Source organism: Herpailurus yagouaroundi, unplaced genomic scaffold, assembly GCF_014898765.1.
Source record: "Herpailurus yagouaroundi ecotype Mexico unplaced genomic scaffold, PumYag 28, whole genome shotgun sequence".
NCBI lineage: Eukaryota > Metazoa > Chordata > Mammalia > Carnivora > Felidae > Herpailurus > Herpailurus yagouaroundi.
Window position 1 is genome coordinate 79,052,275 of NW_024412376.1, and position 27,848 is coordinate 79,080,122.

Consider the following 27,848-nt stretch of genomic DNA (forward strand, 5'->3'; position numbering starts at 1 on the left):
TATAATTCCAGAATAGTTTCATCACCCCCAAAATAAAACTCTATATCCATTATGAGTCACTCTCATACTGACATGTGCCATCTTGCAAGTGCAGGTAGCATACTTTATAGGGGAACAGTAAGGAGACTATGTATAAAATGTAATGAGTGAAGATGGGAGTGGAAAGTGATAAACTTAGAGACATATCAGTGGGTAAGATCTTGTACAATTCCAAAAACTGATTTTATGCCAAATGAGAGGCAAAGCTGTTCTAAGATTTTGAGCAGATTTGTGACATTATCTGACTTATGTGTGAAAGGATTATTTGGGCTACTGTGTGGAAAAGAGACAATAGAAGGACAAAGGCAAAATGGAGACCCAGGAGAAAGTATGGTGATTTGTATCCAAAGGTCTAGCGGTGGAGGGGATGAGAAGTAATCAGACATATTTTGAACACAAGTCCAAGAGATTGTGCTGATTGATTATGAGACATAGATAGAGGAATCAAGGATAAATCCAGAATTTGGGGCCTAGACTAGAAGAATAGTGTTTTGATGTTTTCATTTACTGATTAAGGAAGACTGTAGGAGAAGCAGGTTGAAAGGTAGAAATTAATTTTAATATATGGATTTAGAGATTGTTAGTTGATCATAATGAATACATTATATTGTTTTATACATAATATCTTTTATGCTATTATGTTTTGTGGTTATTACCAGTATAATAGAAAGATTATTATTTATTTTAGATTCATTGTATAGTTAGCAAACTTGTTTGATTTATGTTTTTAATAGAATTTATTTTTTAGACAGTTTTAGGTTTATAGCCAAATTGAGCAGTAAGTTCAGAGATTTCTCACGTGCTCCCTGCTCCCACACATGCATAGTCTCCCCATTATCAACATCCCCCACAGAGAGGTACATTTGTTACAACTGATAAACCTACCTTGACAATTATTATCACTCAAAGTCCATAGTTTATATTAGGGTTCATTCTTCGCCTTGTACACTCTATGGGTTTAAACAAAAGTATGATGGCGTGTATGCATCATTATGGTGTACAGAATAGTTCCACTGCCCTAAAAAATACACTGTGTTCCACCTATTCCTCCTGCCCTCTCTCTCAAACACTAGGAACACACATCTTTTTACTGTTTCCATAGTTTTTCCTTCTCCAGAATGTCATAGGGTTAGAATCATACGGTATGTAGTCTTTTCAGATTGATTTCTTTCAGTCGGTAATATGCATTTAAGTTTCCTCTGTGTCTTTTCATGTCTTGATAGCTCATTTTTTTAGTGCTGAATAATGGTTCATTTTCTGGAGTATCAGTTTTTTAACCATTCACCTCCTGAATAACATCTTAGTTCTTCTAAGTTTTAGCAAGTATACACAAAGTTTCATGAACATCCATCAGCAATTTTTGTGTGGACAAAATTTTCAACTCCTTTGAGTAAATAAATATTTTGGAATTGATTCTTTTTTTTAAATCTAATAGATTGTGGATTCTCTTGGATGCTTATGAAGCTGATGTAATCATACTTTCTAGTTACTACTTTTATTAATACATCTTTGATTTTTTTTTTGTTTTATTGCATTGAACAAGACCTATAGTATGAAGTAAGTTAGAAGTTAGAAGAGTGGGTAGATTTTTTAATACTTGAATTTAATAAAAATTCTTCTAATTTCACCATTAAGTTTGATGTTTTTGATAACTACTGTATTTGGGTGATGAATTTCCCCTCTTTTTCTATATGGAAAAGTTTCCCTTTCTTTTTCTCACAGTAGAGTAATTACCATGAATGAGTGTTGAATTTGATCAGATGTTTATTCTACTGGTGAGGATTGACTAGGATCATCTATTTTCCTCCTTTAAGGTAATAATGTATAACATTATTAAAATTTATGATAATTGCATTCCTGAGGTAGACTCTAGCAGGTCACTACAAAAAAAAGAAATACTGACTATTTTGATTTGCTAATATTGAATTTTAAGTGAGATAAATTTATAATTTTCAGTCTGTCCTTGTTAGCCTTTAATATTAAGATTATATTTCTCCCTCCTTCTTTCCACTGTCCAATCAGTTTGTATGAAAGGGATTTTATTTCTTATAGATGCAGTAAAACTTGTCTATAAAACCATCTGAGCCCGTTGTCTTTTAATTAGGGAGTATTTGATTGTTCATTCTTCTTAAGTCAATTTTTATATGAGTTTATGGGTTTCTTAAAATTGCCCATCTAAAATACCATACTTATTTTATCAGAATCCTTTTTTAAAGTATCTATTTTGTCTGATTTTTATATTTATATAATTCTTTTTTCAAAATATTTTAATTTTTTTTACATTTTATCTGAAATTTTGTCCCCTTTTTCCATCCTATTGTTTATTTGAAGCCCTCTTGGTTCAGATTTAAATGTTTAATACAATACAAAGTAGATGCAAAAAAATAATGTATGCATGCACTATAAAAACATATTCACTAAATTTAGGATAATCACAATTCAGATTTATATACTATATATCAATGTCAGAATCTAAACAGATAAAAAATGGCTTTTTTAAAAAGAATAGAATTTATTGTCAAATTGGCTTACATAGAACACCCAGTGCTCATCCCAACAGGGTCTTTTAAAATCAAAATACAAACTGCCCTCTGACTAGTAGAATGGAAACTTGAAAATAACTATAGGAAGAAAACTCTAGTTAACATTAACTTATACATGCATCTATCATATTTATTTCCTGAAGTAGACCCCTAGAAAAAGCATGAGCTTTGCTGTTAAATGGACTTGGTTTTAAATTTCACCCTGCTCCTTTGGTTTTATAATCTTTTAATTTTTATAATTGCTCTAATCTCCTATTTATAAAAGTGAGCATAATTGCAATAATTCCTACCTTGCAGAATTGTTTTAAGAATGGTATGTGCAGAGTACCTAGTTCAGTCTCTAATATATAATAAGCACTCAACACTTTAACAATTAATATTGCATGTTTTAATACTTAAGGATTAAATGTTTAAACTTTGAAAACTTACCCAAGAATTTTATGACAACCTTCTATATCTGAATAAAATGTACAAAAGAGATGTTCTGGTATTTTATTTCTGCTCAGCATTGCTAGCTAGCTTTATTACTATCACTTTACATTTAGAAGTCACTACAAACAGTAAGGGCAGGAGTAAGGGAAAGGGAGGCTGGTTTTCCAAAGAAGGAATCATTCTGGCATTTTTACCTCAGTAATTTCAGTTTAAGATTTCATTCTGACCTTTACTTCTTAGTTTTAATACTATTTTGATCTGGAAACCACTAAAGAATTGCCAAAAGAATTATTTCATCTATTGCCAATGTCTTTCCCATCAACTTTACTTTAAATAGCTAAAATTCTACTTCACAATTCTGACCACAGCTTACTAATTTAAAAAAATACATAGCTAGATAAATTTATGTGTAAATCTCTTTCAATATATATAAGTATATAGATTTGTATAAAGATATGTATATATGTATGTGTGTGTGTAACTGATGAATAGAATGAAATGGATGTTTTAAACAATGTAGTTTGAAATTCCTACTTATAATAAGTAAATGAACTAGTAGGTTGAAAATAGGTGGATTTTGACATTTATCATGTTGAAAATTAAACTATAGAGGAATCGGATGGGGAGAGAAGAATGGGAGAGGAATGGAAAAATTACACACTCAAGGGAACATTTAAGGTTGGAAAAAATATATTCTCAGCATTAAATTAATAATTTTGTATATTGGGGGAAAATTTTTGTGATATAAGCTATGAAAGTTCATCTTGACATTATTTTCCCTGTGAGTAGAGGAATAATATATGTATACTGTTTCTCAATGTGTAACAAAAGTTGTGTCTCCCACCACCGAAGTTTAAGATATATGAATAATTTATGGATTGTCAATACCTTTTACCAATCTTTTCTTCCTATCCTTTCACCAATCTACATTTTAAGTGTAAATATTTAAGGTAAATGTGTAAACATTAATTGGGAGTGAGCATTATAACTTAGTGCTTTGACCATAAGATTTGGGGAAGGTGGGAAAGTCTTACAATTCCTCAACTGAGATATTTCACCATGCCTTATCACCACCATTGAACTGTTGATGAATTTATTTAAAAACAAAAAAACCAAACTGCTGCTGACTCAATCTTAATATTAGCTTTAGAAAGCAATAGGATTATATGTGTGATTTTTAGTTCCTCAAATTTATAGTCACACTAGAGGAAAACTATATCGGAGGCATTAGATCTCTTGAATCCAATGAAACTATTGTGAATGTGAGTGTTTTTTCAAAGGCCATCTTTAGAATTAAATTTGTTGTTTTCTGTTTGGTTATATATGCTTTTTTGTCAGGTTTAGATTATTTTTGATAGTACATAGGATCACCACAGTGAAAGCTACTACATTGTACTTTTGCTACTGTCTTCCATTGTCACTTTGAGATTCAAAATATCATAGAATCAGTTAGCAGCTTTTGCAAAATAGATCCAAGTCCTTCAATTCTTAAGTCTTCATATTGCTACTACCTACATGTGATAAAAAGACACTGCTATTGCTGTATCTGTATAATACTTGTTGGACAGATTGGTTTTTGTTTTTTGAGAGAGAGAAAGAGGGAGAGTGCACATGCATGAGTGAGGGAGGGGTGAGGAGAGAGGGAAATAGAGAATCTTAAGCAATCTTAATCTTAATCTTAATGATGCTCAGGGCCCCAACCCATTACCATGAGATCATGACCATAGCCCAAATCAAGAGTTGGACACTCAACTGACTTAGCCGCCCAGGCACCCACAGATGTTATTTTTAAGATATGGTTATACATCTGTACTCAAATAAACCTGTTCAAGTGATCATAATGCTTTCACCAAAAAAAAAAAAAAAAAAAAAAAAAGACCACATTTTAGGCTACAAGTAAATTTCGGTAAATTTTAAGAATTGCAAATAATACAGACAACATTCTTCAAATCATTAGTCAGTCAAATTGGAAAGTAAGAGAAATAAAAGTAAAAACTTCTTACTACTTGGAAATTAAAAATAAAGGAGCAGGGGTGCCTGGGTGGCTCAGTCAGTTAAGCATCCAACTCTTGGTTTCAGCTCAGGTCATGATCTCATGGTTTCATGAATTTGAGCCCCGTGTTGGGCTCCTTGCTGACAGTGCAGAGTCTGCTTGAGATTCTCTGTCTCCCTCTCTCTCTGCTCTTCCCCAACTCTTGCTGTCTCTGTCTCTCTCAAAATAAATAAACTCTTAAAAAATAAGATAAAAATACATAAAAATAAACAAGCCAAAAAAAGTAAACAACTTTTTATTCTTCTGATAAGGAAAAATTCCATGAAAGTTCTAGAGTATCTAGAAAATAATATGAAAACCGTACATATCAGAACCTATGGGATACAGCTAAAGTGGATATTTTTCTCAACACACTCATAATGCCTACATATATTAGATATTTATTGATCATCCTTATCAACTCATTTTATTTCAGTGAGCCTTTGAAAGATATACTTACTTATGTAAATAAGTAAAGGAGATCAAGAATTCCTTTTTTATCACCATGAGAAGTTTCAACACCACCCTAATAAAAGGTGTATGGAAAATAAAAATATTTTATATTTACCTAATTTTGTTTTACTTATTCTTTCTAATGCATACTAAACTTTGGTAAAGAGCCCATTCACTGGAATTGGTCACATTAATTCTGCTAACAAGAGAATTTGCAACACTGTGGAGTTTTACTACTAATATTCTGGTGTATTAGGTATGTAGGGACCAAGATTTCACAATAATACACAACTTGTAACTTTATGAATATTAAATTCTTAGGAGTTAAAAGAAGCTGGGTAGTTGTAATTATTCACATAAAATAAAGGAATTCTTAAATACACAGACCTGAAATTATATTTTAAGAACTTAATGTAGCTATTCTAATCATACATCCAACCATCTTTTACTTTGAATACACCTTTCTTGAATTCTACAGTCTAAGGCTACCAGAAATCCTTCCTCCTTGTTAATGATACTATCATATTATATGTGCAAGTCATATTTAATTTTTATTACATTTTATTACATTTTATATTCACTTTTGCCCTTTCAAAAATATGTTGTACTCTGTCATAAATATCATATGGGAAAATATATAACTTCATATTTATAGAATAAGGCTATATAAGTTGCTGAAGGAGGAGAGAAGATCAAAAGAAATGGCAAAGCCAGAAAGACATATCCTTGAACTTTATGAACTTCAGTTAATTTTATTAGTTCTCTGTTTTAACTAATTTTGAGCCCTTGTACTGAGAAGAATGGTGTTAGTGGAAATTCTTAGTCTTTGTCAAGGAATGCCTTAGTTAGTTCAGAGGACAATAATTACATCAGCAAGATTTCTGAAGTCTGTATGTTAAAAAGAGAATCTTTATATAAGTAGTGTTTCCTAAGCAGAGCTGATCATCAGAGATTTTTTTTTTTTTAATCTCTCTCTAAACTAAGTCAGGTTTTTATTTCTGTTAGTCAAAGAGAGAACTCCTCCAAGTTAGATAGAACTAATGAGAACTTGTTTCTAAAGTTAAGGAAGTGAATAACTGACATCAGAGTCGGATACTTCATCAAGGACTATTTAGGATAAAATTACATAAAGGCATATCTATTACCCATCATACTAAAGAAAGTGAAGCTTAATGGATAAAGGCTTACTGTTATTTGTTATTTCTTAGTGTTTAATAGTACAGCTGATTGTTTTCTTCACATGTAATCTTCTGTTTATAATTTATAATAGTCATTACATTTTAATCCACTTACCATAATTAGGACATTACCAGATTATTCAGTTATCATTCAATTCATTATTTATACCTGAGAGATGAATTAAAATTCCTGGGCAAATTCTTAAATTTTTGGTGATAAATGTCCTTACATCCTTAAAAAAGGAATAAGTGATTGCAAGATTATCACATTATTGTCTCAATTACATGCAGATCTAAAGACAGAGAATATTACCATTCTACAATAGTTTTTTATTTACATGGCTAAATTATTCCATTATGTGCGCACGTGCACGCGCACGCGCACACACACACTCACACACACACACACACACACACACACCCTATATGACACCTGTCTTATATACACTTTCTCCACTCTTTCATGCACTGCTTTCTCCATCTTCCTGGCAGATATCACAAGTTATTTTTTTCAGTCCTGATCTCATTTGATCTCTTAAGAACCTTCAGGACAGTTGACTCTTCTCATTTTTCAAACATTATTTTTCCTGAGTTTTTTTACACCCCAATCTCCTTTTTTCTCTGTCTCCTCCACTCATTATCCTTCACTGTCTCCACCTGTCCTTTTATGTCATTAAATATGGTATTCCTTGGGATTCTGTATAAATATGGTATTATTCCTCAGTGTTCTGGGTCGTCCTCCTGTTCTCTCACAAGAAAGATATTACACAGTCTTCTATACTTGCAGTGTGTAGTTACCATGGCTTCCGGTTATTACCTCCAGCTCCAGCTTCTCTTGTTAGCTCTAGAAGACTCTTATATCCAATGCCTACTCAACACTCCACTTGGATGTTTCACAAGCAACCTCTAATTGAACATGTCCAAAACCTAATTTATTTTTCCCCTTGAAAATCTCCAGCATTCTCTGTATCAGTAACCACCATTTTCATTCCCCTACTTGTTCAAGTCAGTATCTAGATTCATACTTGACTTCTGCCTTTCATTCCAAATGCAGTCAAAAAGCCCTATTCATAAATACTATTAACTTCACTCTCTCATGACATCACTTTAATCAAGCTTGCCATCTTTCCTAACAGTAATTTCCTGAATCCATTTTTTTGTTCCTCTCTCTTCTTTAAACTTCAACTAGCCTAATCTTTATCATCATCTTCATCATCGTCATCATCATCATCATCATCATCATCATCATTTTGCTTAAAGCAACAGTAATTCATCATTTCACACTTCTGGAGGCTAAACATCCAAAATCAAGATGTTGGCAGATCCATTCAGTCTCTTATGGCTAAAGGGGAGAATCCTTTGTCTCTTCTAGCTTCTGGTGTTTGCCAATACTCCTTAGTGCTCCTTGGCTTGTAAATATCATTCCAGTCACATGGCCATCTCCCTGTATGTCTTCACATCAACTTCCCTCTGTGAATGACTGTCTGTGTATCCAAATTTCTCATTTCTCTTTTTAGAAAGACACCAGCCATATTGGATTCTGGCCCACCCTCCACATAATCTTTTTTAACCAAAATTCTTATGAAGACTCCTCTCATTATTATGATAAAATTCAGATTTCTTAACATTATCTACAAGACCCTGCATGATCTTATAAGAACCTTGCCTACCTTACCAAATTCCTCCATCATTATCTTTTCTTCATATTTTTCTATACTTTAGATTTTTTTCAATTTTTGGAATACCCCATACATATTTCTACCTTAAGTTATCTATATTTGCCTTCATTTCCTTTATTAGAACAAATCCTGAAGAGTAAGATCTGTGTCTTAGTCATGTTTGTGTCTTCACTGCTTAGCATAATGCTTGATGCATAACTTATTAATAAATAAAATAACATACTTTCTTCTCTAATAATTTATGAATACACTAAATTATGAATACATTATGAATACATTCATATGTACATTATGTACATATGAATACATAATGAAAGAGCCATTTTTCTCTTTGAGCCCCCAGCGCCTAATTCAGTGCCTGAGGAATAGTATGTTCTCAACATATGTGTATTTAGTTGAATTAATGACCACAAATAAGGTTATAACAGTTAACTCTCAGTTGAAAAAAGCACTCTCCTGCTTAGTCACAACTCCTTATTTATCAGGCATACTATTTAATTTTCCTTCATAGAATGCATTGTATTTACAATTACATATTTATATATTATATGCTTATCTCTTGTTTTCCACTGTATCTCTAATGCCTATCATACCTGGCATATCAATAAATAGTACCTTATAATATTTTTTAGTGAATTAACACAAAATTAATTCAAATTAACCAGTGTTTTATTCTGTTTCCTATAAGACAACGTATCTGAAGAATGGTCTTCAAAGTCTCTTATAATACTTAATAAAAATGCATATTTGAGACTCCACAAACATCCCATATCTGCTAAATCAAATCTCTGAAGGTTAGCTCCTGGAATTTAGGTTTTAAAGTCTTCAGGTGATTCTTAACATGATACATACATACAGTGTTCTCATGACTTTGCAGGTAAACATAAATGTGCATTCATAATGGGAAAAAAACAAATGATAAAACATTCATAATTATGGTTATGGTGTTATTTTTTGTATTGATTCTTTGTGTGTTTTTATACCAATTTACTTGTGTTCTTGTTGTTTATGTCTAACCTCGTTTGTCAAGTTGACTTACCTTTCATGAACCAAAGCCACAACCTATTTTCACTACTCAGCAATCAGCCTACTCAGTATCGGAACTTTTTTTGTCTTTACTGCTTAAAAATCTCTCTCTCTGACTCCTCACACCTTCTTGTTCTGCTTTTTGAAAGCAGTTCCTTATCAGATCTACAACAATGGAATTTCAAAGGCCATTCATGTGGAAATAAATTAGAGTCAGAAATGTATCCAGAACTCAAAAAGTTAGCAGGGGCTTATGTTCCCTGCTAACACTTTGTGGTATTTTCCCACTTGAAATCAGTAAAATTAAACCCTACTAAATCAATTCAGAAAATACATCATGATCGAAGTAATAATTACAAGGTATTAACATAGGAGTACTGTCTGAGCATAAACACAGAAACACGGTTGTCTTACAACATGAAAAGCATCAGGAGTTGAAAATGACAAAATGTTATCCCTCTGAAAACTGAAAAATAGGGACAGTTTTTCAAGAGAAGAAATGTAAAGAAACGAGAGAAAGGTTGGAAGGGATAAAAGAAAAGTCAGGATCAAAGATAATGATTTTTAAAAATATATATAATTTTACTTTTCATTTTTTCTTCTTCATTTTAACAGACTTTTGACTATGTTTTACTCATTCAGCAAACATTTATTGAGCATCTAGTGCATTCCAAGCATTTGATGATTTAATTTGTTAAGGGCTTTGCAGTTACAGAGAGGTTTTCACAGTCCTCATTTTATAAGTGTTTACCACATCTTTTCAAAATAGCTTACTAATTGAGGAAAGGTGGCTGAGAACACATCTTCAGTTCAGATGAAGGCAAAGAAGATCAGGAACACCCCAGCCTTGCCCCCATTACAAGCATGCTGTTCATTTTCCTGTCTCAAATGTTATTTAAAATGAGCTTAAGTCCAGAGTAGCAAGATTATTATCATTTTATGTAAACTTCCTTTCCCACAGTATATCAGTTCCAAGTTTTAGGTGTAATTTAATTCAGCACACCAGAAAACTATTTTGGTAGATGGAAATAATATATCAGGAAGAGTTAAAAACATGATTGTTTGGAATGGTAAGCTGACTCAAATTCTCAAATCCTTTGTGGAATGAAACAGAATAAATAAATAAATGTAACAAAATAACTCAAGCATAATTCTTTATTTCCAAGTCAAGAAACTATAAATCAACGATGTTTATCATAGTTTTTTCTCGGTGACCCTTCATATTTTTTTCATTAAAAAAAATCTAATCGTTTCACTGCAGCTGTCTGAAGCTTGAAACATTCACATGTTACGTCTTGTCACTATTTTTAAACATTTACTACTATCCTTTTTTTGGTAAAGTTATCCTGGGAAATCAAAATTCATCATTACATAGTAAAGGTGTTTGTTTCCTCTGAGTTATAGAAATGCCTGGGTTTTCTCATCTTAAGTCATCAAATTAATAAATGCCATTTTTCTGAATGTGGAGATTTCAGTATGCACAAACCTGTTCTGAATGCTTACCATACACAGCAGTGCCCTATAAACACAGCAGGTGAAAACAAGAACAGAAAAAAATTTCCAGAGCCAGATAAAAATCATACAATGACTGAATGAGCACTAAGAAATTTCTAGAGTGTACTGTGTTAAGAAATAAGGAAGATTGGGGGCAAGGGCAGAGGAGAAGGGTCTTGAGAAGGAAAAAAGAGATGTTTAGAAGTTGTAGGTAGGAAAAGTGTTGGGGGTAGAGTTCTTGATGGGAAACACAAAAGAAGAAAATAAATATGAATTATTGTCATCTTTGATGACAATAACAATTGTCATGATATAGAGTAGAGTATCCTACCTAGGATTGGCCCAAGCTCGCAGCTGATCTGATCTGAGACAATGGCACTTCCGTACAGACATCAGGATGATGCTTTGACATAGTATTAGCATATCCATATTGCAGTTGCTAGGAAGGTTATGCTGGTTACAGTATTTATTCCTTTGCAGCCCGATTTAATTCAGTAGTGATTTGAGACAGCTCCTGTAGAAATGTTTTTCCACCAGTAAGTCTATATGGAATATATTTTCTTCATGAAGAGTGATGGGCACAGATAGCCCAATTCCAACTTGCTAATGAATAACTAGGGTCTTGCACTGAGATCTTCTTTCTGCATCCTCAAAGTTCAGGGGTGTCATTTCATGTATCAATGACATTCCATGGCATTTAAAGAGAAATGGATTCTGGCACAGTTCTGTTGAAAGGCTAGCAACAACAGACACAGTTGTTATATACAGGATTCAGTGAGTCTAATCATTTTCACAATCCCAGAGTATAAATGCCCTTGTTTTTTCCAAGCTTTTCTTCCAGGATATCCTATAAAATACGCAAAATAAATAAATAGGCCATGTTACAAGTAAATTTACTACTAAAAGTTCAGTTTGATGACCTGATTTATATAGAAGCTAACACAGAGTTTAACAATGTAAGGTGCATAATGAAAAAAGGGAAGGCCGCTTTTATCTACAGCATTTTCACATCTGCTAGAGAATCATTGCTAAAGGTTCATTCTTTCTTCATTCCCCCCAAAGCCAAAATGAGCAACTAAAAACCCTTGTTAAGCCAGTATTATTCCAGAAAACATGTAACTGAATTATAGATTATTGTTTAGAAATCCTACAGAAATTAAATAAAATAAACACTTGGCAAAGAGTACATAACTAGAGTTCTGACAGACTTGATTTAATAAATTTTAAACTTTTATGTTTATCAAATAGATATTTGAATTAAGTTTAAGTTTAGTAACATTTTATTTACTTAAATAAACTAAATAGTTCCAACTAGCCCCCCACCTTATGGTAAAATGGATTCTCACATGTATTTATGTCTATTTTTGAATCCTTTTTTCAATTATATTCAACTCATTCTGGTTATTTATTTTCCAGTACCAAGAGGTTATTAAAATTATAATTATATCACACATTCGCCACTGTTTCTACATGAATAGTAGAATTGGCTTGGTTTTTTCCTCCCTCTCCTAAAAAAATCATATCTGTATTGTGATTGAATTAAATCTACAAATAAGTATGAAAAATTGAGATATGATACTGAGTTTTATTTTTTCCAAAAACAAGGTATATCTTCCTATCTTCTTTTTAAGGTCCTCTCTGGCATTTTAAAGTTTTCTTGCATATTTTTTGATAGAATTATCTATTATAATTGTGATATTTGATTTTACAAACCATTTGATTTTGTAAATAGTTTTGCATAGCAATTAAGAATACAGGCTCATGTTTTTGAATCCCACCTATGCCATACCAGCTGTGTGACCTATGTCCTTATTGACCATAAAATAGAGATGATAATATTATATAGAATTATTGAGAGAATTAAATGAGTTAATATATGTACTACACTGCTGTACATAGTAAGCACCTATAAATTTTCATTATCATCATCATTTATTTGACATATTAATGTTCTCTTGTAATAGTTTTCAGTGGAGTTAGATTTTCCAGTTATATATCATCTGCAAATTATGATAATTTTGCCTTCCTCCCAATTTTATACATCTTATATCTTTCTATTAATTACTTCATCTAATTCTCCAGAGCAGTGTTGAGTAACAATGATAATAGTGGATATTTTTATCTTACATCTAGATTTAATGGCAGTGTTTTCTAATATTTCACTATGTTTTATCTTGAGAAGTAAATTTCATCATGTATGAAAGTATGCATTCTGACTTCTTAAATATATTGTCAAATGTCTTTCAACATGTTCTGATATTCATAGGAAGCAAAGATAGGCAATGACTATTGACTCCTGGACTTTGTCTTTTTATTATATTTCAGCTTTTAGAGCCCACTTTAAGTCTAGGGTCTGTTCTAATTTCTACTTATGTAGAAAGTATCAGTCCTATCAGACACTGCCAAACCTTTAGTTTAAACGGAGTTAGCTCACCATTAGATGATTTACTGTAAGAAGTCATGGAATGGGAAGTCCTAAGATTTTGAGAGAAAATAAGAAAAAAAGAAATTGACTAGATTTGAAGAGCAGTGAAACATTACTGAAAATTTACTAGCCAAAGCTAAAAAAAATAAATTTTAGTTAAATATAAAATACCAAGAAAGTATTTGTATCTTGTTTGACTAGAAAGGAACAATAAATAATTTTAAATTACCTTTCCTGAGAGACTAGTGTCAACTTGTGTATTTGTCCACTTGTCATTTGTTGGTTAAATCTTGATTCTATATGGTATTCTTACCATTTGTAGCATTAGCATCATTTCAGTTAAAGTAGCCTCATGTGTTTTAATGATAAACTTATCATTTGGCTTTGCAATAGAATATTCATTTTTCTATTAAAAATACTTTAAAACACATTCACATATATGTCAATGTGGCCAGAAATGCCAAAGAAAAAAAATTAACAGGGTATATAATTGTTGAATTATATCTGTACATTGATAGTCATTATAATTTTTTAAAATTTACTTCACCACAAGATATATTGCCTATAACTCCTTTTATTGAATGTTTTCCTTTTCTTAGTTAACTTTTTAGCTGAATATCATGTTATTTAAGCCAAAAGGAGGCTATGAAGACTTTTTTAATTGAACAACTTTAAAATAGACTATATCTAGAATAAATATTGCAGTAATTAATTGCATTATTGCTGGTAATTTTAGTTAGCTGTAATTGCTGTTACATTTAACAGACTTTTGTTATATTTATACGGACATTTTCTACATCAAATAATTTATTAGACTTTCTTATAAAAATTCTGCTTGTTTATGCCCAATTTGTGTTTCAGAATCTAGGGTCTAGAACTCTAGTCAGATCTTAAATGAATTGAAAAAAATTAGTTTACCCCTGAAATGCTTTTATCTTCAATCAGAAAACATGAAAAAAAAATGGGCTCTAGCTAATTTGACATTATGGAAAGGATCCATTCAGATTTATCAATTCATATTCCATCATAAGTAATGTATTATAAACCTAAAGTCTGTCTCCATGATCCCTGGCTTTAGGTTGGTTGTGACATGTATGTAAACTTCCTGATGTCATTAAAATCAGAATCTCTTCATTTATGTGAAGGAAGTTTGAAATACAGCTAAGTACATTATGGGCATTGATATTCCTAGATAGATAGATAGATAGATAGATAGATATTGATATTCCTATATATATATATATATATATGTATATATATATATGTGTGTGTGTATATATATATATATATTCTCACAAGAATTGTCTGGGATGGTTTATAGTATTAAATAGTTTGAGATTAGAGACAATTGAGTATCCTTCCTTCATCATAAAATTTTTAAGTCCTCTGTTTCACAGGGGAAACTTTGAATTTCCCTTCCCTTGGGACATCTCAATTACATTAAGGTAAAAATGGTTGGCTCATGCATGATATTAGCTGAACATTCCACCAGATATTAATCATGATAAGAACAGTTAATACCACAAGCACTTTGGAGAGCTCATTTACCTTGTCCTTGGCATGGCAATACGGATAAGAGAGGCAGATCTCCAGACTTTCTTCCACAGGGATTTACTGAAGGCTCCAGCCAGAGAATGTTTGGGTCATTTATTTGACATCCTTTGGTTGGTGAAAGGAATGATGGGTGAATTTCCCAAGTCACAAGGAACACTGAGCAAAAATAGCAGTGTTAATCACTTCAGTGTATAAGGAAAGGGTAAGAGTGAGAAAGAAGGGTAATGAAGTCAGCTGTCCAGTTCAAATGAAGGCTACCTTGAAATCAGAGTTTGAGATGAAAATACCTATTGACTCACCTAAAATTCTGTGACCTTCTAGTCACCAGCTGGCTCTACTCCCTGAATTTCTGCTACCACTGAAAGCTGACTTTAATATCTTATGTAGAATCGTAGCTTTATCACTTCCAGACAGAAGGTGTCACAAGTTCCCCCTTTAGTTCAGCTGAGTGGAGCCACTCTCATGTTTAACTTTTATCCTGTTTACCTCAGCCTAGGAAATTCACCAGGTTCTGGTTTTATTTTGAAAATTATATCCAGAAGCTTTTAGAAACTTATAAACAATAGCACCAGCACCACCATCCCTCACACATTGCCACATTACCTTGTTTTTGCCCTATAAACCACTGATATCAGAATTCTTCTGTTACTGTAACTTCCGTCTCTTCTGCCCTCACTTCAACCAATGTGAACTATGAAATATTTCCCATATTTCCTATGAAATGCATAAATTCCTACTGATCTAAGTTAACATAAGCATGTGTTGCTATATGAACAATGCTTTACCAACCCTCACAACTAGAATCATTCCTGAATCTCTTTAAGTAGAAACTCCTCTGGTGTCATTAAGTATTACTTACAGTATTACTTTTGTTCCAGGAAGTAAGCAAGAGTTTTGGGACGTATTGACAGTTGAAAATCTATCAGAAATAAGATCGGAGAATTCTAGAGCTAAAAGAAACATAAGACATCTACTCTGGTCCCTTTATTTTATACATGAGAAAATTGAGGTCCAGAGAGGTGAAATATCTCCAAAATAATATTGTATATTAGAGGGAAAATTTCGCTCTCTTTACAGAAATTTAGCTTCTACACAATTTTTCAGGAGTACATCTTGGAAAATTTTAGCATAAAATCCCTAATCACTGAAAAAAATATCTCCATTCTTCTTTGTGTTTCATATTCATATACATTATCTCTCTTTTATTTGAGGGAGAAAAATGTTCTGTCTAGTATGAGAGCTATATTATGCAGCTTCCAGAGCATGACAGTTTTATTTCAAACTCCATTTCAGATGCTGTATTTCTGTATCTTAGAAATAGTAACCTCTCCCTTTTCTCTCTAAAAACATGAGGGAGAAATGAAAACACCAGAATGCTACAGAAACAATGTATGATTTTAAATATGTGGATAAAAATATCTTTGTCAATTGATAAGGTTTTTGAAGGTAATTTTTCTTTGTTAAATTCCTTGGAGAATGATAGTTAATGTCTGTCTGTGGCATTTGTAAAAGTCTGTCCCTTTTCATACATGAGTTTAAAATATCTAATCCTAAGAAAACAAGCAGTCTATTTGTTGTAGACATACCAAATAATGAGAATTGATGGGTATTACCCTTAAAAAAATCTCAACTTTATATATTTCCAAGCCTTATTAATAGTTTGTATGATTTAATTTTAATTTCTCAGCAGTGTATAGATGTGCATACCAAAACTAGGGATTTTTTCCTGCCATGTTTTTTTTTTTCCTTTTTCTTCAAATTGTTTATCTTTTCTCATGACTTAAACTGTAATTTTTATGCTGATAACTCCAAAAGTATGACTCTAGCCATGACTTCTCTCAAATACCAGTGTCTGTCTCTAGCTGCATTCTCAGCCCTTCATCTTATAGACCCTCCGCAACCTCAATTTCACAAATCCAAATCTGAACTTTTCTTACCCTTATTTATTGCTTGCCACTGTTACCATCATTTCCCCTAACCACCGTGTGCAAAACTTCAGAGCCATCATTTACTCATCCCTGTCCTTTATCTTCCATATATTTTCTTACAGTGCTTTTCATAGGTCTTCTTTTCTTCCTTTACCCTTTCATTAATATACCCAATTTTACTGAATAGCCACTGAATTCTAGGCTCTCAGCTAAGCAGTGGAAGTGTAAAAACAAATAAGTCTTGGTCCCTGCTTTCAAGGAGCTCATGGCATATTGGAAGAGACCATTACCAGTATGGGGTAGGGACTGTAAACCTGATAAATTCAGGCTAGATACTTGTGAACTCAACTTGTGAACTAAATTTGAAAATTCTTTCAAAATGAGTGTAGCATCCCGACTGAAATTTCTGCCCCATTCATACCAGGCTGAATTGAAGAAAAAAGTGGATTTTAAATGAGACAGGCTTTATTCAGCATATCTCCAGGATGTAGAACCAAAACCTTAGAGAAGTAGAATCAAAACCCCTTTCCACTGTGTGTGACAAAATTGCCTTATACACAATATGCATGAAAACCCCCAGTTCTTTACTTGGCCACCTCCTGTTTATCCTTTTATTCTCAACCCAAATGTTACATTTTCAAGGAAGTGTTCCCAATTGTCCACTTTCTCCTGGACAAATGAGCCATTTCTTCTGTCTCCTTACAGAAACCAAGTTTCAGCGAATTCAGGAATGAATGGGAAGGAAAAAGTAGACATGAAAAGGAGATAAAGGGATAGTAGCTAGACAAGGATTCGCCCCTTGGAGAGTAATTTTATTTATTATTTGTTGTTTTAATGTATCTTTCACTGTGGATTGGAAGAAAATTGGATGTATTTGTAGACTAAGAAAAAGTAGTGGAAAGGGAAAGACTGAAGGAAAAAAAAGAATAGTGAAGAAAACAAAACTCTCAGTTTCCAATGCCATCATTTAATCCAGATCATAAAATTCACTTTCTACCAAGACTCTCCCTATCATTTTTCCCATCTCTATTTCATCCTTCAATACAAAGCCAAATTAGTCTTCCTAAGATCTTGTTGTTAACATGTGACACATTCCTCCAAAAATCCTACAGCACTTATCTCCTCATTATTATATCCTCAAGCTTCTTCATCTTTCAGAGCCCTCATCATCTGTCCCTTACCTACCTAATCAATAGTTTCCCTCTAATTGCCAGAGTGGATGCTCAGCTCAGTAAGACTAGTCTGTTCATCGTCTATTGAGTATAAGTTCTACACCTATTGAGTATAAGTTCTGCAAGAACAAGTATCTTTGTTTTGTTCATTAATGTATCCCAAGCTCAATGCATGGTACCTAGTAGGTGCTCAGTAATTATGGAACATTTCCTTGTTCATTCACATTTCAGAACTCTTACAGTTATGCACTTATTCACACTCTTCTTTCTCTCTTCTGCTTATCTAAACCCTACTGATTTTTCCTAACTCAAGTCCTACTTACTCCACCTATATTTTGCTAACTACTCCTGCCCATATTGTGTTTCTTCCTTTCTCTGAATTCTCATACTATGTACCTGTGATTTCATACATGGAATCTTATAAGAGACATAGTGTAATAATGTGTTTAAGAGCTCAAACTCCAGAGCCAGGCTGATCCAATTTGAATTCTGTCTGTTATTTACTGATTATGTATTACTTACTGATTATTTGACTTATCTGTGCCCCAATTTCCTCATATATAAAATGAACAAAATAATAAAACCTATCTCATAGTATTGTTGCGAGACTTAAATGAGTTCATGTATGTCAAGTGTTTATCACAGTGACTAACACATAGTAAGCCCTATATAAATGTTTCCTGTCATTGTATAGTTTTACTGCTTCATTTATGTCAGTCTTGCCTTTCCAGCCAAACTATAGGCTCTCTGAGGTGGAAATGATACTTTATCTCTCTCAAGATGGCCAGAACAGGCTAGTTAAATATTTGTTAATTGATGATTTATTCAAAATTAGACAATAACAAGACTACTTTACCATGAAATTTAAGCTGCTTCATTTGGGATCCAATTTTTAATAACAACTTATTTTATATAAAGATCTACAGTCCAGGGGCGCCTGGGTGGCGCAGTCGGTTAAGCGTCCGACTTCAGCCAGGTCACGATCTCGCGGTCCGTGAGTTCGAGCCGCGCGTCAGGCTCTGGGCTGATGGCTCAGAGCCTGGAGCCTGTTTCTGATTCTGTGTCTCCCTCTCTCTCTGCCCCTCCCCCGTTCATGCTCTGTCTCTCTCTGTCCCAAAAATAAATAAAAGTTGAAAAAAAAAAAAAAAGATCTACAGTCCAACAAATATTTTTATATCTTTTATACTGATTGATTCTTATAGTATATTTGTGAAGTAAATAAGGCAAGTGTCATTCTTACTATACAGCTTAAGAATTAAGGTCAGGAAAGATGTCTACTACCCTTCCTCTTAGCACTGCCATGTTTCCCTACTTCTTGCCTGCTCAGAGAGGCCAGATTAGTAAGTCTTCTGTGTAAGCAGACCTTCTTCTATAAAACAGAATGTCAGCTACCTCTTCTCGCAGGTCTGCCCAAATCTTAAAAATGATTGTCATCGGCACTTGCCCTCGTTTGCTTTGTGAGGGGGTGGGTTTGAATGTCCAGAAACACCCACCCCACTACCCTGTGGGTTGGGAAGGGAAGTGTATCTGATCTTAAACACTGAGCTCTCCACAAAGTTGAGTCCTCCCCAAACTAAATCTCCTTATATAGGCTGGGAGGAAAGGGGTTGCTGGGGTGATAGTTTGAAATCGTAAAGTCACTTTCTGTTCCTCTTCAGTTAGCCCTAGGGGAAGTGGTGGTGGCTTTTGTTGCTGGCTTCTGTTATTTGACAGCATTTTAGAGCCTCTTTTTTTCAACAAAGGGACAACATCACTCCGTATCCTGTTACACATTCATGCAATTATTTATCAAATATCTTAGCACCTTTGCTGGGCAGTGCCCTATTATACTTGCTATGGGAGATAAAAAAAGAAATATAATAAATTTAAGCTATTGAGGTACTTGGCTCTGTGTTGTCATCAGCATGTTCATATCGATCCAGTCTCTCTCCTAGAAACATTATATGTCACTTGGGGAAAAAGAAAAAAAAATTTGAGTAGACTTTTGCTTTTACAAGTTGTCCTCAAGAAAAAGTATATTTTTATTGTGTTGAAATACAAATTATTAAATAACATGGTTAACTTGTGATGTTTCTTGCCTCATAAGTGTACTCTTCCTAGTTTGATTCATATTTCCACCTTTCTTTTAGAAGATTATTTTAGTATTCCAGTTACTATTCCAATTCCAATTGTTCAGATTTAATAGTCTTTTCAAAGAATTTTTTTGCTCAACATTCAGATTGATCTCTCTATAGGAAATATATACAATGTATGTCATTTTCTATGCTGTCTTATTTTAAGTTCTTGAATCACAAAGTAGACATTTAATAAATGTTACTTGGCTTTCAAAGTGAAGAGACTCTAGATTGACTCAAAGAACTGGGACTGTAGCCAGTCTAAGGTCATCCTGTCCCTGACAAAAACTCTTAAAAGTTTCAAGAAACTATCAACTGTATCACATATCCCCTGAGAACAGCACTACTGGCCTCATTTGTTACCCAGGTACAGTAAGTAGCTTTTGGAATACTTACTTTCCAAATGGCCTTAGAGAAGCTAATTTTTTTTAATGTTTATTTGTTTTTGAGAGAGAGAGAGAGAATGTGATCAGAGTAAAGACAGAGAGAAAGGGAGACAGAGGATCTGAAGTGAGCTCTGTGCTGACAGCAGACAGCCTGATGCGAGGCTTGAAATCAAAACCTCTGAGATCATGACCTGGGCTGAAATCAGATGCTTAACTGACTGAGCCACACAGGTGCCCTGAGAGGCTAATTTTTCATATTAAGATTTTTCTCTTTCTCTCACCTTCCCCCTAAACACTCACACACACACACACACACACACACACACACACACACACACACACAGCATTATAAATGAAAACTGCTTCCTTCTATAAGAGTTATTTTTATTATTAATCTTCTAATATACATTATAAGTATGATCACATATGGACTTGTTTCTGAATACAGAATCAAAATAAATTATTCTGAAAGGAAATAAAATTGTTACTAGGAAAAATATCAGCCTTTTAGGCAGCAGTCTGTTAAATAATTTGCACTATCTTATGTTAAACTAGGAAATATATTGTAATTATTTAGTGATAATGTAATTTACATTTATGTTGGTACATATTTGGAAAAGCATATTATATAATTCTTCCACGTGGCCAATAGACCCTTTTCTCAAAATTCTTCATACATTTGATGAAGAATTAGATAAACATTAGTTTATTCAAATGTCTATTCATACAAAAGCCAGAGTAGTCCTTAACCAATGAAATATTCTGGTGAAACACAAACACTTTTTATCTAATTGTCTATATTAATTTTTGCATGTCTCCTTTCCAAATTGAATGCATGAAAGCCTGTCCTACTTGCTGATCTCTTTGTTATCATTTTTTAAAAATTTTATCTGATTTTAAGAGTAATAGTGACTTTATTGTTTTTCTTTAACATCTCTACGTGTTCTTCACTGCCAAATCTGATTACCTATAATGGTGAATATAGCCATAAGTTCTCATTTATAAGCCTTTTTACAATGCTATAAATATTTGATAAGAATTGCTTTCAGACAGCTTATATTCATAGTTATAAAGAATTTAAGAAAGTTATATAATAATGCTGTATTAAAACAAATCTCATTTTTCTAAATTTAAAAATTTTAAGTATCTCATACTTAATAAAACTTAATCACAGAAGAGCATTAAGAGAAAAAGTAAAATGAGTTTCACTAACTCACAGGTAACCACTTATACAGTGTCTCCAAACTGGTGTCATTGTGAACTTATCATTTTTAGGGCCTTTTTCCCTTGGTAATCTATCCTGAAATTTTCCTCTATGAACAATTTTTCTAAAACATGATTTTAATGGATGAGTGGTATTTTTTTTTATTTGTTTAATGTTTATTTATTTTAGAGAGAGAGAGAGAGAGAGAGAGAGAGGGAGGGAGGGAGGGAAAGCACGAGTGGGCGAGGGGCAGAGAGAGAAGGAGACACAGAATCCAAAGCAGGCTCCAGGCTCTGAGCTGTCAGCACAGAGCCCGACACTGGGCTCGAACTCACGACCCGTGAGATCATGACCTTATGTTGCTTGATTTAATTTTTACAATAACCTCGAGGAGATGTTGTAATCTTGAGAGGAACAGTGACCTTTGGTCAACAGACATAGCCAGGCCAAGGTAAATTCTCAAGTAGGGAATCAGAGGAATAAATATCCTGACCTCACTGTCCTGTCGTTTGTACTCACTTAAAAGCCGGAGGAGCTGGGTCCGTCTTGATGTAGTCCAAATGGGTTACTTACCAGAGCAGACAGCAAAGTAGAAACCGGTGGGTAGTGAATCTGGAGGGGCAAACAGAAGATATCCCGAACACTTACCTACTTTTTGCACTTCTGATTGTGAATCCATTTTTGTATTTCTGAAATTAGTGAGGTAAACTTTTTTGTTATTACCTATTTATATTTCTTTTGTCAATATATGTATATATCTCTGCTCCTTTTTCAAATAAGCAGATTTTTGTTCTTATTGATTTATTTATTTAAAATAGCTCTTTGTATATTAAAGACATTAATTTTTTTTTACATATATCATCCTTCTTTAAGAGCTCAGCCTTTGCTATATGCTTATAAGTATTTCTCATCATCAATACTTTTCTCACCCTATTGTGATTCTACTTTATACATAATTATTTATTCCACCTGTTAGTCATTTTGCTATATAGTATAAGATAAAAACATAACTTTATTTTCATCCAGTTAGTAAGTTATGCCAACACTGTGTTGTAAATAATACATCCTTGCCCCAGTGATTGACATGGCATCCTGTTCTTTTAGCAAATACTTAACGCATATTTGAGCCTATTCCTGTTACCGTATTATGTCCTGTTAATCTTTTGGTCTATTCTGGTGCAACACCATACTATTAATTTTGTACAGTTTTAATACATAACAATGTATTTTATTATTTTTGAACATTTTCTTGACATTCTCACCTATTTGGTCTGTCAAATAAATTTTACAATTTACATTTCAAAATCGGGAAAAAAAAGATCCTATTTAGGAGTTTGATAAAATTGTCATATATTAATACATTGCTCTGAAGAAAAATAAATTTCTTATAATATTGACTGTTTCTTTCCAGATAGCATCTTATATCTGCCAGTTTTTTCAAATGCCCACCACAAAACTTTTATTTTCTTTAAATGTAATCTACTTATTTCTAAATGTTTTATTTTGGAAAAATATTTTGATATTGTGAATGAAAACTTTTGCTCATTATGTTTTCTGACTCACTTCTCCTGCCATATAATGATTTCATGGTATGTATATTGTAACTAAACCCTCACCAAACTCTTACCAATTTTATTAGAGTTTCCTTTAATTATTCTGAATTTCTAAGAAGACTATTGTATCACCTAAAAATAAAAATAATTTATTTCTTCTTTTCCAATATTTGTACCCCTTATTTATTTTTCTTAGTGTCTCAATAGCAACTTCTATAAAAATAATATATAATAAGCCTGATAGCTATATTTTAATAAGTCTGCCTCTGTGGTTCATCATTAAGTAGAATGTCAAATATTTGCAATGAATAACATCTTTCATCACCTAATTAACATTCTTTCTGATACATATTTACCATGAGTTTCTTTTTTTCAAAAATTGAGAATAAATGCTGAGTTTTATCACATATGGCTTTATGTCAATTATAGTGATGTTACATACTTTATGTCCTTTGACTAATTAAAGGTGATGGATTATTTTAAAAATTGTCCTAAGGTTGAACCATTCTTACTGGAATATGCCCCTACTTGGTTGTATAGTATGTCATTCTTTCAAGTTGGTAACTGCATTCAGTTTTATAGTTTTGAGATTTTAAAAAAATCTTTATTCATAAGAAGTATTGTATGTGTGTGTGTGTGTACATTTAGTGCTATCTTTGTCAGATTTAAGTATTAGTTTAAGGTAGCTTCATAAAATGCCCTCGGGCACTTCAGTGTTTCCTTTGCCTTGGAACAGTTATCATATGGATTCCCTTTGAGAATGAGACAGAATTGTTTGAGGAAAAAATGTGTTGGGCACATTTTTCCCCACTTTATAGATGAAACAACTGGAAAGAGAGGTTATATATCACACCCAAAGTCATATACTGATAAGTAAGATGACCAAGATTTGAATCCAGATAGTCTGACTCCAAAGTCTGTGGTCTCCTCCACAGACAGGGATTAATTCATAAAGGGCTTTCTATGATATGCTGAGGAATTCTGACTTCATTCTATCAATGGTTAGAAGTCATTGAGGTGTTTTTAATTATAAAAGTTATATGATCAGATTTTTATTTTTAACTCAAATCATATTTGGAAGATGGATTAAAAGGAATGATTGTAGGTGAACAGGGAAGCAGAGAAAAGGGGAGAGAGAGAAAAAGAGGCAAACAACATCCAAGTCCATGTAAGAGATGATGAAGCCTTGAGATAGGGCAGTGAATCAGGGAACATATTCAAGAGGCTTTTTGGTGGAACTTGGGGATATGTTAGATGGGAATGAGGAATAAGGAAAAACAAAGTGTCTATGATTATTTCCAGATTTCTCTCTTGATAACCAGGTTAAAGTTAGTGCCAGGATCCATGACAGGAAATATGGGAAAAGTGTTCTAGATACCAGCCCTGTATTCTCAGAATTAAAATGCCTTTATAATTAAGAGCCCTTACATATAAAACATAAGTGTATACAGCTACACTTTTATGGTTCCTGGTTACATACTCAACATAAAGATATACAGACATACTCTCATTAAAAGTCTACCATTTCAGACTCTCAGGTATCATCACAGAGTCATTTGCCCAGTAGTTTAATGTACACAGCAAAATGTCTGTCTTGTAACCAGGTTTAGGTTTTTCCTTGCTTGGTTAGGATTATCACTAATATGTCCAGCTAGTCATTTCAGACCATTCTATTCAAAGATGATTTTTTTTTTCAGTAACACTGCTAAATAAATGGAGTCCACCTGCATTCAAAAGTGATCATGGTCTGTGTCCTGCTCATTGATATAGTTCAGGGAGAGGAGTTGCTGAAAGCACTTCCCCATGTTTGGAGGGTCCACTCCTGTCCCTTCCAAACTCTGGAGCTTTCTCACACTTCTCCCCACTACCTTTCAGGTGCCTCCTGGCACCTGCTATCTTACCACACGCTTTCTGTGCCTGACTCAGTGTGGTTTCCGTGCATCTCTAAAAAGGGAGAACGAGAGTGGGTCCTGCCTCAGTGAATGACTGAGTTGGTGTGGAGCCACAGCTGTGGTCTTCTGACACTGGTCTCTAATTTTGGCAGCCCTGTATCCTATTCTGCCCCTGCATTTGAGGTGATTACAGGCTGCCTATGTCCGGGTCATTGCAAAGGAAAAGTTGCAAGGTTTTCTTTATGTTCAGAGGTTCTAAAACAGGACAGCCTTAGGTGACCAAACATAAGGTAGATGGAGGGAGGCAGGCTTTCAGTGCATTCGACTCCTAAGACCTAGATTTTTCCAATGTTTTCCTGTTGATGAGCATAGCAGTTTCTTGGACATGTAAGCAGTGCCAAGTGCTTCTTGTCCTCTAGAGGAGTGTCTCTTGACTGCTGTTCCATGTATGTGAGAGGCGACCTCAGGGAGAACCTGGATCAGGAGGTCTCAGGCAGGTCTGCTTGTGCTGAGGCTCCACAAGAAGTGTCATCTTATCAGCCAAGCACTAGGCCATGGGGCCCTGAGGTCAGCCTTAGTTCCAGAAACTATTGAAGTAAGTCCCAAAGACATGAGTCATTAGCCCTTGGATTTGCTAATACTTCTCTCCAAGATTCTTTTGGTGGTGTTTGTGGACACCAGAGGGGCAGAGATTAGAGAAGGAGTCCACACATGAAGCATCCCCCGAGTGCCTCCCGCTGTCCACTCAGAGTATCATGGATCAACTCTTCACACAGGAGATCAGAGGGAAAGACCTGGGGCTGGGGCCAGGGTCCACTTCAGCTGGCTCTGAGTCTTGACAACAATAACCAGAGAGGCCATAAACAGGGAAGGCCTGTTCCATGTCCCTCTGCTATACCTAGAATGACTTGAATGACCAAGAATTTTTCTCTTGAATTGCAGCTGCTCATTGCTTTTCCTCTCCACCTAAACATTCAATAAACTTTACAGACTTGAAAAAAAAATTCTGACCCTAGGTTGACTACAAAATATGAATTTTTTTAAAGAAGTAGTTCTCAGACAAATTGGCTTGTGATATTTGGATGTCTAACCTTAATATACATTGTTTGTGTGTGTGTGTGTGTGTGTGTGTGTATAAAGTATATATATATAAATATATATATAATATATATATAAATATATATATTATATATATATATATAAAATTCTCAGGCAGAAATGATAAACTAATAGATATTTCCAGAGTTGTTCTACAGTTATCTTAAGTTCTTATTCAATATCCATAAACAAAGTACCATGAATTTGAAACCCAGTCACACAGGAAAATGCCAAGATCAATGATACTAAATGAGAAAGAAAAATTGTACAAAGGAAGTTTTATTTTTATACCTCTAGGTGGAAATTGTACAACGAATAGTAAAATTGCATATAAAATTATCTTAATAAAAGAAAAACTAGATTCTGTATTTGAATATTATAAGTATTTTCTTTTTAAAGCAAAGTAGTTTAATTTGCCCTAATTTACTAATCTCCTAAAATTAATTTGCAGAGGAACTTGCATGAATCATATTAAAGTTCTTCACTGATTTACACTCACACAATTTCAGAAAGTTCTGAATTTGTCAGTGATTCCTGTCTTCTGTTTTAACCATTTTACGTAGCAATTGCTCTTTGAGAAACTCCTTATATACGATACATTTGATTGGAACCAATGCCAAGGTCAAATCTTTCTTCAATCAGTTCTTCATGGAGAATATGTTGGTCAAATTCCCTGTCAAATTCTCTTCTTCATCAGCCAGGGCACATCTTTTATTCAGACAAAACGTCAGTTTGAAATGCTGCATTCATCACTAAATGACTAAAAGCAGAACTAGGGTAATCAAAAGTTCTTTATCTTCATAATGTACGACTTCATGTGAAGGCTGTGAAAAATACCTATTGAGATTGCACTCTAACAAAAAAGGATATGGAAGCATTGATTGTATGGCTTGCTGATTTTAAAGCTCTTTTATCTTTCTGAAAGACTTTTAATTTCAGAATGTTTAAGTAGATTTAACTCATAATATTAAAAAATTAAAATTTCTAATGTCTCTTTTTTATTAAGAGCCATAAACCCACAAAGCTTAGCAATTTCCATTTCTATTTAAAAGCTAATGAAGTGGGAGAAAATGTGCTTTACCACTAAAGAATTTACAGCATAGTAAGGGAAACCCAGGGGATAAGAGCTAACATTGAAATTACAACTGAAAATAAGTGTCTCTTATTTTCTGATGGTTACCAGAGGGGAGGTAAGTGGTGGGGATGGGTGAAATAGGTGATGAGGATTAAGGAGTGCACTCGTGATGAGCACGGGGTGATATATGGAAGTGCTGAATCACTGTATTGTACACCTGAAACTAATATTACACTGTATGTGAATTAAATGGAATTTAAATAAAAAATTTTAAAAAAGTTTTTTTAAAAAGTTTGTCTGATAAGTGATCCATATGCTTTATTCTCTCCTGCCTAGAAATTCTAAATTGGAAATTCTAAGTGTGGTATCCCACAGAATTGCAAAAAGAGAGAAAATGAGTAAATGAGAAATAGACTCAGCTTTGAAAACTTATTAAGCATATAAATAAATCTGTTCTTTTCGATCCCTACGTTTCAACCAAGTGAATTTTGAAAGTTCTTAAATTCCTAAGTTATGTTAAATAAGTTTTCTGGAGTGACTACTAGTGCTCCATAAATTATGTTAAATTGAG

At 33.4% G+C, this 27,848-nt stretch overlaps 1 protein-coding gene, 1 long non-coding RNA gene and 1 other non-coding gene across 12 annotated transcripts in view; 2 read left to right on the plus strand and 1 right to left on the minus strand.

Annotated features, from left to right (window-relative positions):
* The window catches only part of TBCK (TBC1 domain containing kinase), a 223,944-nt gene that overhangs the window by 154,719 nt on the left and 41,377 nt on the right, over positions 1 to 27,848 (plus strand). Inside the window, exon 26 of one of the 10 annotated variants that reach the window (XR_005790785.1) lies at positions 1,762 to 1,853. The exons of the other annotated variants lie outside the window; for them this stretch is intronic. The gene's annotated coding sequence lies outside the window, so the exon portion shown is untranslated. The remainder of the gene's footprint in view (positions 1 to 1,761; positions 1,854 to 27,848) is intronic. 10 annotated transcript variants of the gene reach the window in all.
* Positions 11,582 to 22,390, minus strand: LOC121031615 (uncharacterized). Its single transcript, XR_005790805.1, has 3 exons — positions 22,179 to 22,390; positions 14,850 to 15,011; positions 11,582 to 11,723 (listed from the first exon to the last, which is right to left on the minus strand). It is a non-coding gene; the product is annotated as an uncharacterized LOC121031615 (long non-coding RNA).
* On the plus strand, positions 24,935 to 25,066 carry LOC121040420 (small nucleolar RNA SNORA71). The gene has a single exon (XR_005795281.1). It is a non-coding gene; the product is annotated as a small nucleolar RNA SNORA71 (small nucleolar RNA).